The sequence below is a fragment of the Mustela lutreola genome, chromosome 1, assembly GCF_030435805.1.
Source record: "Mustela lutreola isolate mMusLut2 chromosome 1, mMusLut2.pri, whole genome shotgun sequence".
In the NCBI taxonomy this organism is placed as follows: Eukaryota; Metazoa; Chordata; class Mammalia; order Carnivora; family Mustelidae; genus Mustela; species Mustela lutreola.
In genome coordinates, this window is record NC_081290.1 from 233,423,165 (window position 1) to 233,438,538 (window position 15,374).

General features: G+C 41.1%; 1 protein-coding gene across 4 annotated transcripts in view; it reads left to right on the forward strand.

Moving 5' to 3' along the window:
- STIM1 (stromal interaction molecule 1) overlaps positions 1-15,374 on the forward strand; it is a 193,637-nt gene that overhangs the window by 119,861 nt on the left and 58,402 nt on the right. The window lies entirely within an intron of this gene.

Sequence of the window (15,374 nt, forward strand, 5' to 3'; positions counted from 1 at the left end):
GGTGGCTCAGTAAGTTAAGTGTCTGCTTTTGGCTCAGGTCATGATCTCAGAGTCCTGAGATCGAGCCCTGCATTGGGTTCCCTGCTCAGCTGGGAACCTGCCTTGTTTTTTTTTTTTTTAAAATAAGATTTTATTTATTTATTTGACAGAGAGAGAGATAGTGAGAGCAGAAACACCAGCAGGGAGAGTGGGAGAGGGAGGGAGAGGCAGGCTCCTCGCTGAACAGGGAGCCTGATGTGGGCCTCAATGCCAGGACCCTGGGGTCATGACCTGAGCAGAGGCAGATGCTTAACTGAGCCACCCAGGTGCCTCAAATAAAATCTTAAAAAAAAAAAAAAACAACTCTCTGTGTTCTTGGATCCCCGTACAGGGCATGTCACATAGTGTTGCTCATTTAAATGGCTGGTTGGGCAAATGAATAAATAAAATGCCTCTTAATAAAGGCTTCTAGAACACCTAATGTCTTCACTACTCCCTCTTCCTTCCCTTGGGGTACTAGAACACACGAATAGATTTTGTTCTTAAGGAAGGTTATTTGGTATTGCTCTTTGACGCATAAACCTAAATTCTCCCTCTTGCAGTGATTAGGAGCCAGAAGCTTGTAAAAGAGGAAACTGAGTTTGTCTTACTCTTTGTCTTACTCTTTTTTTTTTTTTTTTTTAAAGTATGCTCTTGGCCCACTGTGGGGCTTGGCTTCACTACCCCCAGATCGATCTGCATGCTCTACCAGTTGGAACATCCAAGTGCTCCAGTCTTACTCTTTTATATTCTCTGTTCCCAAGCCTTTCCCCTTGTCCCCTCACTGCCTAAAGGTGAGTGGCATTTAAAAGGAACACATGGTGAATACTCAACTCTTCTGCCAAGTGTTCTGTTTTGGAAATGGAGTCCAGGAACTTTTCCTGTTATTAAGTGCTTGGCTGGAATTGGGTGTCCCAGAGTCTTGGAAAGTCATGCGTAGGGCCAGTAGTATGGGGGAAAAATTGAGAGGGGAATCGGAGTTGACTCTTGTTTATAGAGGTTGTAAGGGAGAGAGAATTCCTCAATACTTGAAGCTGTAACAGAGGGAGGAGTAGGTATATTTAATCAAGGGGTCATGACCCCCTTCCTGTTTTTTGTAGAGTTTACAAACTAAGAATGGCTTTTGCATTTTTAAATAGTTGGGGGGAAAAATGCAAAGAAGAGTTTTATGGCATGTGAAATTTCCATGAATTCAAATTTCAGTGTCCGTAAATACAAAGTTTGACTGGTGCAGAGCCACTCATTTCATATTGTCCTTGGCTGTTCTCACAAGAATTGTGTAGAGTAACAAGTTCAATTGAGTAGTTGTAACAAGTTCTACCAAGACTAAAATATTTACTGGTTGGTCCTTTATGGAAAAACATTTGCCTGGCCCCTGGTCTAACCCATCATTTTTTTAAAAAACAGCTTTATTGATGTAAAATACACTTACCATATAATTAAACCCTTTTAAAGCATATAATTCAGTGGTTATGAGTATATTCACAGATATGTGCAGCCATTACCATAGTTAATTTTAGAAACTTTTCATCACCTCAAAGAGAAACCCTATACACATTGACTATTGTTCCCCTATCTGCCTCTTCCTCACAGCCCTGAACAACTGCTAATTTATTTTCTGTATTTATAGTTTTGCCTTTACTGGACGCTTCCTACAAATGGAATCATATAATTTGTGGTCCTTTTTTAAAAAGATTTTTAAAAAATTTTATTTATTTGACAGAGAGCACAAGTAGGCAGAGCGCCAGGTGGAGTGGCAGGCAGAGGGACAGGGAGAAGCAGGCTCCCCACTGAGTAGAGAGCCCAATGCAATGGTTCGCGGACCCTTGGGTCATGCCCTGTGCTGAAGGGAGATCCCCAGTATGTGGTCCTATCTGACTGGCATATTTTACCTAGCATACAATTTTCAAGGTTCATCCATGTGGTAGCATGTGTCAGAATTTCACTCCATTTTATGGCTGAAGACTGTTCTATTGTATGAACACACTACCTTTCCTTTTTCCTCTCCTCAGTTGATGGGCATTTAGTATGTTTTTACCTTTGGGCTGTTATGAATAATGCTGCTGTATACGGACATGTACAAGTTTTTGTGGACATACGTTTTTACTTCTCTTGGGTATATACCTTGGAGTGTCATTACAGGGTCTTATGGTCACTGTGTTTACCTGTTTGAGGAACTGTCAAACTGTTCTCCAAAGTGGTTGAACCATTTTGCATTTGTGCTGGCAATGAATGAGTATTCCAATTTCTCCAAATCCTCACCAGCACTTGTTATTATCTGTTTTTTTTTTTTTTTAATCACAGCCATCCTTGTGGATGTGAAATAATATTTCATTATGGTTTTGATTTGCATGACTAATGATGTCAAACATTTTTTCATGTGGTTATTGACTGTTTGTATATCTTCTTTGGAGAAATGCTTTATTCATATCCTTTGCCTGTTTTTTATTCATATTCATTTTCATTCATATGTCTTTATTCATATCCTTTGCCTTTTTGCCTGTTTTTTTAAATTGGGCTGTTTTGTCTTTTTACCATCAAGTTGTTAAAGTTCTTCATATATCTTAGATACAAGTCCCTTATCAGGTATGTCAGTTGCAAATGTTTTCTCCCATTTTGTAGGTTCACCTCTCACTTTTTTGATAGTGATCTCTGAAGCACAGAAGTTTTTGATTTTGATAAAGTCCAGTTTATTTATATTTGTTGCTCTGCAGGCTTTTGATGTCCTATCTAAGAATTCATTGTCAAATCCAACATCATGGAGATTTACCCTTGTGTTTTCTTCTAAAAATCTTAAAGACATCTGAAGCTTAACATACTTCACATGGATTCTAAGTACCACCTCATCTAAAACCTGCTATACTCGCAGGCTTCCTCATCTCGGTTGAAGGCAACTCCATTGTTTCAGTTGCCTGGCCCTGAAATACTCTGAATCATTCATATTTCCTTTCATACTCACACCCACTGATAAATCCAGTGGGCTCTACCTTCAAAACATACCCCAAATCTGATCATTTCACACAGATCACAGATCACTGTGTCTACAGTCAGTTTTCAGTGTAGTAGCTAGAGAGTTTTACAGGAAAAAATGCAAACCAGATCATTTCACCCCTCTGCTCAAAATCCTGTAATAGCTTCATTTTTCTTTTAGGGCAAAAGCCAGAGTGACCAAACGAGTCAGGAAAGCCCTGTGTGGTCTGGCTTCACCTTATCATTACAGTTTCCCTATTTATTATAGGTCATAAGTCTCCCTGGGTCTTTCACTCCAGTCACACTGCTTGCTGTTCTGCAAACACATCTTGTTGTTTCTGTTTTTGGGCCATGGTTCTAGCTCTTACCTCTGCCTAGGATAGTCTTCTCCCAGATATCTGCTTTGATAATTCCCACATGTTTGCAAATATTTTTTCTTTTCTCAAACTTCTCCTAATCGATGAGACCTTTCCCAGACCACCCTATTTAGTAATGAATTCTGCTCACTCTACCCCATTTCTGGCACAGACCTACATTACATATCACTTCTTTTTAATTTGTTTTACTCTTAAGGACTCAGTCACCTTCTGGATTCTGTCATTTAATCATTGATTATTATTTATTGTCTAGAATATGAGGTTCATGAGGGCAGGAGATCTGTTTTATTCAGATCCTAAATCTCTGCTAAATCTCTAGCCGCCTAGGATAGTACCTGGCTCAGTATTGGCATTCAGTAAATACTGTTCAGTGAATGAGTGAATCTTATTTAAAAAGAAGCAGATATATTTTTTCATGTGGATTCAAATGACTATCTAGGGTCATTTACCAGACTTGAGAACTCCCTTTAGTGTTTTTTGTAAGGTGTGTCAGCTAGCAATGAATTTTCTCAGTGTTTATCTAGAAGTATCTTTATTTTGCCTTCACGTTTGAAAGATAGTTTTGCTGGATATAAGATTATTGGTTGACAGTTCTTTCTCTTAGCACTTTGAACATGTCCTCTCCCTGCTGTTTGGCATCCATTGTTTTTGATGAGAGGTTACCTGTTTTAATTTTATTGAGTTTACTTTTTTCTTTTTTAAGATTTTTAAAATAGATTTTATTTATTTTGTTGACATAGACAGAGAGAGAGATCACAAGTAGGCAGAGAGGCAGGCAGAGAGAGGGGGAAGCAGATTCCCCACTGAGCAGAGAGCCCGATGTGGGGGCTCTATCCCAGGACTCTTGAGATCATGACCTGAGCCAAAGGCAGAGAGTTAACCCACTGAGCTACCCAAGTGCCCCAAGTTTACTTTTTTTGTGACAAATCATTTTTCTCTTGTTGCTTCCAAGATTTTCTTCTTGCTTTTGTCTTTCATTATTTTCTTTTTCAAAGATTTTAGGTATTTATTTGAGAGACAGAATGAGAGAGGGAGAGAGAGAGAACACGAGAAAGGGGAGGGTCAGAGGGAGAAGCAGACTCCCTGCTGAGCAGGGGAGCCCAATGCTGTGGACTCAATCCTGGGACTCCAGGATCGTGACCTGAGCCTAAAGCAATCCCTTAACCAACTAAGCCATCCAGGCATCCCTGGCTTTCAGTATTTTCTATGATGTACCTCTGGATCCATTTGCATTTATCCTATCCTTTTTGGAGTTTATTGAGCTTTCTGAATAATGTTTTTCAATAAAGTTGGGAATTTCCCAGCCGTTGTTTCTTTGAATATTTTTTTCTGCTTCTTTCTCTTTATAGTCTTTTTTTGATTCCCCCATTATGCCTATGTGTTTAATGGTATGGCACATTTCTCTGAGACAATTCATTTCCTTCATTCTTTTTTTGCTCTTTTAGATTGTGTAATTTCTTTCAGTCTCTCTTCAGGTTTGTCAGTTCTCTCTTCTGCCTGTTCAGCTCTCCTGTTTGAGCCCCTGACCTATACTTTTTTCTTAGTTATTGTACTTTTCAACTTCACAAAATCCATGTGGTTCTTTTTGGTAATTTATATTTATTGACATTTTTTACTTGATGTGACTTTGTCATCACACATTCCTCTAGTATTTGAACATATATATAATGTCTTTAATCAATAAGTCTTCTTCTGTTAAATCTGATATTTGATTACTCTCACAGTTTCCTTTGCTTGTGTTTTTTTTCTGGTATGTGGGTCATATTTGCCTCTTAATCTGTATGTCTTGTATATTTTTGTTGGGAACTGGATGTTTCTGATAGTATATTGTAGCAACTCTAGGTACTGGTTCAACCCCTTCAGCTGCTTATTGTTTGCTTGTTCATTTGTTTGGTGGCTGGCAAGATCTTATTTGTGGTCCATTCCCTCCCACCCATTCCCTTCAGTGTGAAGCCTCTCCTGTTGTTCCTTAGAGGGTAAAGCTTTGGATATGTCCATAGTCACTTTTGGATGACAATGGTTTGGGTAGGACCCTCATTGACTCTCTTTTCCTGGCCACATTTAGCTGTTAAGTGTAGTCTTCTGATTATTGTTTTCAACAGTGTTCCACAGACAGATCCAATCATATTGGGGCTCCTCTGAAAGGATAGTTCCTGAGATAAGTGTTTGAGATTTGTTGTTAACCCAGGAGGACTCTTCCCAGCTCATTCTCCTATTCTCACCAGCAAATTCTCCAGCCTACAGTTAGCTTTTATCTCTAATGAATCTACCAGTCTCCTCCTAGATGCCTTTTACCACTACCTTCACTATTTTTGAGAATGCACTTGGTCTTGAACTCCTTCACATTCTGTTGCAAATAAAATAATTTCCTTTAGGAAGAGGTTTAAAACTCTTTGTAAAGCCTGCTCTCCACCCCAGGCAAAATCTCTGAGCCATGGTTCTGGAGCTGGAGGTGGGGATAATGGTGTGCTTCTCTTTGAGTGTTTTACCCCACTTTAGGAGCTGAGCACTCAGTGGTGGCATGGTAGAAGCTTCAGGCTGTCTTGGCTTTCCTCTCCCAGAGTATATTTGCTGTCTTATAAGCCAGGGCAATGGCAGTCAGGGCCTCAGGATCCTCAGTGGCTTTGCATCCAAGGTGAAGTCCCTGCTTCTTAAGTGGGGGCTGGGTAGAAGCAGGGAGGCCTGCTTCTTGGCTGGACTTACCTAGAACTTAGCCTAAGCCACAGTAACTGGAGGCAGAGTGAGAAATGGAGCTATACTGCTCCTCTCACACAGATAGCCCTTGAGCTGGGAGCTTGGGGTCAGAGAACCCTGTGTTCTTGGTGGCCCCAGTCTAGAGTGGAGTTCCTGGCTTACTGATTTGGAAGTGGGGAGAGAGAGAGGGAGCAGATACTAATTCAGGTTCTACAGACTCTATCACAGTTCTTACTGAGTTTCAGGATATATTCTTAAGCAGATGTTTCTTCATTTGCTGTATGCTTTAGGACCATTTCCAGAAACTTTAAACAGTTGTTTTAAAAAAATTTTTCTTGTCAGTTTCACTGGATAATGGGTCCGTGGAGCTTCTCATGCTATCAAGCCAGAAGTCCCTGCTGATTCATCAATTTTTGAAAACATCCTTACCCACAATACATTCTGTGCAGTGCTGTGTATTCATTCTCTGAAAGATGTGGCAGTGTTGACCCCAATTAAGAAGATGATCCCTTTTCTCTAGAGGAATAGTTTTAAATTAGTGACCTATTTCTATCCTCTTTTTCATGAGACAAAGATTCCCTAGCCAGTAGTACTTGGCTAGCTTATATACTTTGGTCCTTAAAATTTATAAGACAAGGGGCACCTGGGTGGCTCAGTAGGTTAAAGCCTCTGCCTTTGGCTCAGGTCATAATCTCAGGGTCCTGGGATAGAGCCCTGCATCAGGCTCTTTGCTCAGCAGGGGACCTGCTTCCTCCTCTCTCTCTGCCTGCTTCTCTGCCTACTCGAGATCTCTATCTGTCAAATAAATAAATAAAATATTTTTAAAATGTTTATTAAAAAAATTTACATGACAAGAGATGTCAGTGTTTCCCAGTCTTTGCCATTCTGGCCAGGTGCCTAGAAGGCTGGAACTTGAGATGCTTCCTTTAGGATTTAATCTCTATCATATACCCCATTGGTCTCATGACATCAAGGATGATCCCATGACAAGGACTGGGCCTAAGAAGGATTCTCTGTACCTGTGTATGTGCTGGGGGCTGGGTGCTAGGTGCTAGATATATGGGAGAAAAAGGGAAGGTGTAGTTGCTGCCTTGGAAGAAGTTCCTCTAGTGGTGGAAATAGCCATGTCAGTGGATGAGGATACTGCAGTAGCATGAGAGAATGCTGGGATGGAGTCATAGGAGAAGAACTTACCTATTAGTTTTGCCCATGCATAGAGTTGCTGACATGTAATTTGGGTCTAAAGAGATGACTGGAATGACCAAGAGAAAAAGTAGAGTGTTTGGGTGAGGGAATAGCATATGCAAAGACATTAGACTGGTGAAGAGCTTGATGCTTTCAGAGACTTTCAAGTAATTCATTATCACAGGAGATGGGAGAAAGTGGCAGTTGATGTGGCAAAGAAGTCAGGTAGGGTGTTGCATAAGGTTGTAGAATTTTGGTTTTAATTGAAGTTAACACTTTCAAAGTAAAAATCATAGAGGAGGATACAACAGACCTTCAAGGTATGTAGGTTACAAGTACCTTGTCTTAATTATCTCTATTGCTGATCTCTTGGCACATGGCCTTTATATAGCAATGACTTAGGAAATAGCTACCTTTTACCTCCCCTGTGGGTCTTCTTTACATATGAGGGATCAGCATCACTGGAATAGTGAGCTCCAGGACTGCACATTCTTAGTATCTTTATATTCTTCTTACAATACATTAAATATATTCATATTTAAGAGAACATCACTCACACACAGGGAACTTATTTTGTGCCAGACACTATTCTGAGTACTTCATGTGAATTAATTCATTTGTAATACCCTTAACAAGAGGGTATTCTGAAGTTTTGTACTATGTTATCTCCATTTTACAAATGATATGCATCGTACACTGAAAGTAAGTGCTAGAACCGGGATTCAAATCCAGGCAGCCTGGCTCCAGAATCAGGCTCTAAGCCATTACGCTACACCAGATCCAAGCCAGTGTAACCCTCTGGCCCCTAGCTGAATATCTTTATTTTAGATTGGCTGACAGTTTGGGGACTGTTTCCTTCCTTTTGTGTAGGGGAGATAAGATGCATTGACTAGTTGTGGTACGCTAGGCCCCCTGCTGGGTGTTGTAGCGTGAGAGACATTCATTCAGTTCTTTAATAACTACATACCCTGCTCTGTACCAGGCCTGTGCTTGGAAGCGGGCTTATGGAGCTAAATTACTGATTCGTTTAGGTGTTCCAGAGAATTTGTAAGACGCGGGTTAGAGATAATGACAAAATATAGTGTCTATATTTGAGTTGCTTAGAGATAGTAAGGGGGGGTAATTCAATAGTAATTACAGTGTAATGGGATAAGTACTGTCATAGATGTATGCCCTGAGGACTAAGAGAACAAATGGAATAGGGCAATTAACTTGCTTGGGAGAGGTCTGGAAAACTTCACAGAGGCAGTGACTTTTTCTCTAGCAGATAAAGAGAAGGAGAAAACATTTTAAATGGAGCACCTTGTATAAACGCCTAGAGGTATGATGAACATGGTTTGTTCAAGAAGCCTGAAGTGGCTTGATGTATCTAGAGCAAATGTTGCTGAACTTTTTTATTCTTTTTTTCTTCTTTAAAAAAACTTTTTTAAAAAAAGATTTTATTTATTTATTTGAGAGAGAGAGAGAGAGAGAGAGAGACCAACCTAGCACTAGTTGGGGGAGAGACAAACAGAGGGGAGCCTGATGTGGGGCTTAATACCAGCACCTTGGGATCATGACCTGAACCAAAGGCAGATACTTAACCACTGAGCTACCCAGGTGCCCCATGGTCAATATTTTAGGCTTTGTTGGCCATATAGTCTCTGTCACAATAACTCAACTCTGCCTTTGTAACATGAAAGTAGCTATGGATAGTACCTAAACAAATGACTGCGACTATGTTTCAGTAAAGCTTTATTTGTAAGCAGCAGCAGCAAGCTGGATTTGGTCCATGGCCATAGTTTCTTGACCCTTGGTCTGGACTCTGGGTATCTATCTGGTAAGGAGGGAGAACGGCTGCCTGGAGAGTTAGTCTATGACCAGATTGTAAAAGGCCTTGCAAATAAGGTCAAGAAGCTAGGGCATTATTCTGTAGGTGATAAGGAGCCATGAGAGTTTAAGTAGGTACATTCGTATAGTTTACAGATTTGTACTTTACAAATGTCATTCTGGTGACTAATGTGGTAGATGGAGTGGCAGAAGTGGGACTAGATGCACAGAGGTGAGTGAGAAATGACTGTCCTCTCGGTGCCCTCAGCAATAGCTTCTGATGTCACTGTGGACAGATACTTCCCCTATGAGACATCCAAGTCCCAGCACTTTGTACAAATGGCATTTAGAGCTCTTGTAGCTAAAACATGGGTCCTTGTTAGATGTCGAAGAGGAGAACAAGAGTTGGGAAGCGTCTTAGATCTGGGATGTGTATCTTTTGTGTTCTAAATAGTGTGGAGGTATGAGGAAGGGGCTGAGTGGGAGTGGGGGTGCTGTGGTTTGGTTTGGGAGGGAGGGTGAGTAGTTGGGAATACAGTTGGAAATGGGAGGAAGGAGTAATTTTCTAAGGAAACACCCAGGAGCTCTGCCCGGATCCCTGTACCCAGGGGCGCTCTGCTCTTCCAGCTTTCAATCTGTGATTTCTGTTCACCACTGAGGCTGGCTGTGCCTGTTTTGTTGAGGATTCTAGAGAGATGTTTCCTCTCTGTCTGTCCTCACCCACATCTCATTACTGCTTCACCCGGGGTAGGGATGGGATTGCATTCTTTGCGCCACCACCAGGAAGATCACTTTTCTGAGCTCATAGAGCTAAATATACCTCGTGACAGCTGGTCCCTGCTCTTCGGAGAGCTACTGAGCTGTGGCTGTAGCCAGTGCTGCATTCCCCATGGTAAGGCAAGACTTTTAGGGAGCCTTCTCAGACCTTCCTGAGAGAAGAGCTACTACTTGCTCTGAGTCTGAAATAGTAAATCTTTGTTGTAGGGGCCAAAAGTTGCCTCTTTGGTTTGGTTTGGGTTTTGCTTTTTGTTGCTTTTAAACTTTGTCTTCAGACCTTAGCTATTAGCTGGATGGGGGCAGTGTTCAGAGTGGTATATGGCAGTGCCTACCCCAGGCACCTTGGACGTCAGAGTTCAAGTTTGGTATAGCATTCTTGTCTGCTGTCTTGATGACTGGATCCCTGGGACCTCCATCAGAGCCAATATGGTTTGACTGGGGAGATAGACCGAAACACTGGTGAGGGTCTACAAGGCGCAGAGGAGCCATCTTTGATGAAGAAGGTTTTTCTTTTGCTTTCACATCCGTATCTCACCTGCCTGCCAATAATAACAACCGCTAACATTTGATTTGTGCTTTACAATGTAACAGAGTGCTTCTGTGGGCATCAGGCATCACAAGCTCTCTGCCCTCAGCCCAGAGAGCACATGGCTCTTCAGAAGGGGGCAGCTGACGCTCAGCTCTGGCACATTGTTGCCAGCTCCCTCTGCAAAGTCAGGAGTGGAGCCCTGGGGGTGGGGGTGGAGGCCCTCATGACCTTCATCAACACCCACTCCCCCACCTCCAAGCCGCTCTAGATGACAACATGGACATCATGTCCTTTGATATGGACAATTGATTTTTTTCTTAGCTTTAAGTAAAATGTGAATAACAAAATCTTCAGAAAATGATGCATTTTGAAGTTAATTTGTAATGGGCAACCTATATGAAAATAAGGAGTGGGGCGCCTTGGTGGCTCAGTGGGTTGGGCCTCTGCCTTGGGCTCAGGGTCTGGGATCCAGCCGCACATCAATCTCTCTGCTCAGCAGGGAGCCTGCTTCCCTCTCTCTCTTTGCCTGCCTTTCTGCCTACTTGTGATCTCTCTCTATCTGTCAAATAAATAAATAAATAAATAATCTTGAAAAAAGAAAATAAGGAGCTTTCCATGCTGACGCCAGCTCTTGACAAGTCCCTGAGCCACCATTTCTTTTCCAATCAAGTTGCAGCCCTTAAGCCCTTAAGATCCAGGAGTTCAGTGTCTAGATCTTTAGATTAAAAAAAAAAAAAGATAGCTTGCAGATGCCTGGCTGGCTCAGTTGTTGGAGCATGGGACTCTTGATCTCAGGGTTGTGAGTTCATGCCCCATGTTGTGTTTAGAGATTACTGAAAAATAAAATCTTAAAAAAAAAGAAAAAAAGATAACCTGAAAAGCTGGATTTTCTTGGTATGAAATTTGATTTTTTAAAAAAGATTTTATTTATTTATTAATGAGAGAGAGACAGCATGAGGAGAGAGGTCATCAGGAGAAGCAGACTCCCTGCTGAGCAGGTAGCCTGATGTGGGACTCAATCCTGGGACTCCAGGATCATGACCTGAGCCAAAGGCAGTCACTTAACCAACTGAGCCACCCAGGCGCCCTGAAATCTGATTTTTAAATATGGGTTCAATTTAGAAAATGCTCTATGGACCTTTAAAAGATAGGTGCAAAGGCAGCTTGTGACTTCTACAAGCATGCCTCATTTATTCCTTAGCACACTTAGATGAGAGGGACGCCTAGTTCTCATTCTGAGAGGGAAACTGGGTCAGAGAGGCCGAATCGCTTGCCCAAAAGTCATACAGGAAGGAAGGGGTCTGTTTCTCTAAGTTGTGCACCCTTTCTATTTATAGTATACTGCTTCTCATCCTCTTAAGGTCTGATTGGTGCATCCCACTTCTTTGTTCTCAAACGAGGTTCCCCTCAGCTTCAGGCCCTTCCTTCAGGTGTAGCTTCTGTCAGCCCACATTCCTCATTTGGCACATCTTCTCGCTGGCCTTGTTTTCTGCTCCCACTCCTACTCTGTGGTGCGGATGGAACCTGTGCATGAGCCCCGTGCAGGTCCTCCTTGTACTTTCTTCCCATGAGTTTCTCTGCTCTCCCTGTACCTCAGTGATCAGACTTGCCTATGAAAAGCAGTTTATTTCTTATTGGTTCCCAATAAGCAGCTGGTATGTGTTGTCAGATAGTTTCCTAAAGTTAGCTGGGAATGACAGAAAAATCTCCTTTTTCTTGGAGATTTTGGCATTTCTGCTCCTTAGGCCTGCATATCATGTGTGTTTCTCTAGTCTTAGGTTAAGAAGGTCTGTGTTAGAGCCCAAGAGAACCAACACAGGGTATACCTATATCTGTAATTGGAGGGTTACAGGTTTGATCTCTTTAAAACATTTGTAAATCCCGACAACTTTCCATTACGTCCACACTACTTCCTCATTTCGAGCTGGATTATTGTAATAGCTACCAAACTGGTTTCCTTGCACCTACCCTTGTCCTCCTATAGGCTGCTCCCCCGCACAGTATTTACAAGTCTTTCATTTATTTTATTTTATTTTTAAAATTATGTTCAATTAGCAACATATAGTACATGATTAGTTTTTGATGTAGTGTTCAGTGGTTCATTAGTTGCATATAAAACCCAGTGCTCCTTACCACATGTGCCCTCATTAATACCCATTAGAACAGTCTTTAAAAAATACATAAATGTAGGGGCACCTGGGTGTTGCAGTTGATTAAGCATTGGACTCTTGGTGTCAGCTCAGATGGTGATCTCATGGTTGTGGGAGCAAGCCCCAAGTCAGGCTCCATGCTCAGCAGGTAGTCTGCTTGAGATTCTCTCTCTCCCTCCACCCCCCGCCCCCAGCTCGTTCTCTCTCTCTGGAATAAAGAAATAAATTTTAAAATGTATATATAAATGTGATCACGTTGCATCTCTGTTCAAATTCCTCTAATAGCTTCCCTCTCAGAGTCAAAGTCTAAGTCCTTATAATGGCCTACATGGGTGCTTAGGATCTGGACCTCTGGTGCTTCCCTAGTTCATCTTCTACTAGTCACTACCTCTCATTTCTCTTTAGCCACACTGGTCTCTTGCTATTCCTTGAACATACTGAGCTTGTTCTTGCCTCAGGGCCTTTGCATATGCTATTCCCTGTGCTTTGGATAGTCTTCTCCCAGTTATTCTGCTTGCCTTTCTCCAACATCTTCTTCAGATATATGCTTGAAAGTTACCTTCTTTTTTTTTTTTTTTAAGATTTTATTTATTTATTTGACAGACAGAGGCACAGCTAGAAAGGGAATACAAGTAGGGGAAGTGGGAGAGGGAGAAACAGGCTTCCTGCTGAGTGGGGAACCTAATGTGGGACTCAATCCCAGGACCCTGGGGTCATGACCTGTGGCAAAGGCAGACACTTAACTACTAACCCACCCAGGTGTCCCTGAAAGTTACCTTCTTAATGAGACCTTCTGTGACCCCTCTAAAATGACTCCTTCTCCATGAATACCACTACTCTGCATTCCCTGTTCCTTTTTTGTTTGTTTGTTTTATTGGAATTACATAAGGGGATGTTAGCTCAATGACAGTAAAGATTTGTATCTGTTTTGTTTATTACTTACTGTATTTCTAGTGCCTGGAACTATGCATGGTATTTAGAAATCTTCTGTCTGCTGACTAAATGAATGAATGAATTTCTGTCTCCAGACTGGCCATGTCAGACTGCTTGTGACTGTGTCTTCCCTGAGATGTCCCAGTGTCTGCTATCTAAGGTCTAGTGATCTCATCACTTAGGTGTCCAGTGAGAACAGTCAGACTCTCAACAAATTAATAAAATTGTCCTAAAATTAATTTTGAAAAATAAGCAGCTGAGATTGACAAGAAATATTCTGAAATATAAGAGCTATGGCAAGAGGAGGTCTAGGCATTAGAAATTATTTTTGAAGTATAAAATAAGATGAAAGGGATAATAAAATAGTCAACAACTAGTATAAAAATAGAAATATCATTTAGTGCAAAAGAATGCAGAGACTAGAAATATACTTGAGTATACATAAGGACTTAATTTATTACTAAATGGCATTTTTCAAAATGAATAAAAGATAATTTAATGAATGAGGTTGGGATAACAAGGTGGCGACTTGGGAAAAAAATGTTAAAATTCACAGCTTTACAGCATAGAATGAATCGAAGGTCAGATGGCCTAAAAAGCTGACTATTCAAAAAATCAAAAAATATTTCGTTTTTCTAAGAATTGACAAAATCTTTTTGTTCAGGGCTCTTTATCACATCACTTGTGTAATCGTTATTAAAAATAAATTCTCACGGATGCCTAGGTGGCTCATTGGGTTAAGCGGCTGCCTTCAGCTCAGGTCATGATCCTAGGATCCTGTGATCAAGCCCTGCATCGGGCTCCCTGCTCAGCAGGGAACCTGCTTCTCCCTCTCCCTCTGCCCAATGCTCTGCCTCCTTGTGCAAATGTGTGCTCTGTCTCCCTCCCTCTCTCTCTCAAATAAATAAATGAAATCTTTAAAATTTTTTTTCCGAAAAGCTTCGATTTCTTTTGCTTCTTTCTTGTAAGAGTATATTATGAAAAGAAATACCAATAATTAAAGGACAGCACCTACAGTGCTGGGGAAAAATTTGGACAATAAAGTCAGAAATCCTGGGTTGGAATACAAATCTATCACTTATCAGCTGTGACCTTGAGCAAATGTTTGAGTTATCTAATGCCATATAACCAACTTCCCCCAAAGTCAATGGCTTTAAACAGCAACAACATTTATTTTGTTATTTACCTGTAGTCGGGTCATGGCTCAGGAGGGACAGCTCATCTGTGTCCACTTGGGTTCAGATGCAGTGACTCAAAAGCAGGGGGCAGAATCACCTGAAGTCTCAGTCACTCATATGTCTGATCCCTGGGCTGTGGAGACTTCTCTGTGTGTTTCTAGTAAGTCTTTCCGCATGGTCTCTTCAGAGTGGTGGCTTTTGGGTAGCCTGGCTTTGTATATAGTTGTTGGCTCAGGGTTCTAAAGGCATGTTTCCCAAAAGGGAGAAAGCCAGGTAGACTCTGTATTGCCTTTTTTCACCTAGCCTTGGAAGTCATTTGACATCACTGCTGCCACATTCTGTTTGTTAGAAGATGAGTCACTCATGTCAGCCTATATTCAGGGAGAGGGGAATTCACCTTTGGTGGGAGGATTGTCATAGAATTGTGGACACGTTTTAAAACCATAAATAATTTAATGTCTCTAAATTTAATGTGATTTGGGGTAAGTTGCATTATCTTAGAGTTATTATTGTTCATGTTTGTAAAATAGGTGTGATAATTCATTGGTTATAGAGGATTTGATGAAAAAGTATTGTAGAAGTTCTTGGAATATTGCTTAGTATATAAACAAGTGATCACAAATTGTTAATTGTTTTTCCCTATCCTTCTTCCTTCTTCTAGCGTATGGAATTCCGGTTAACTATCAGTTAGTATCTTTCTTTCCATAATTACAAAAATATGAGAAAGGACTCTTACTCATTTTTGTTCAAGTGA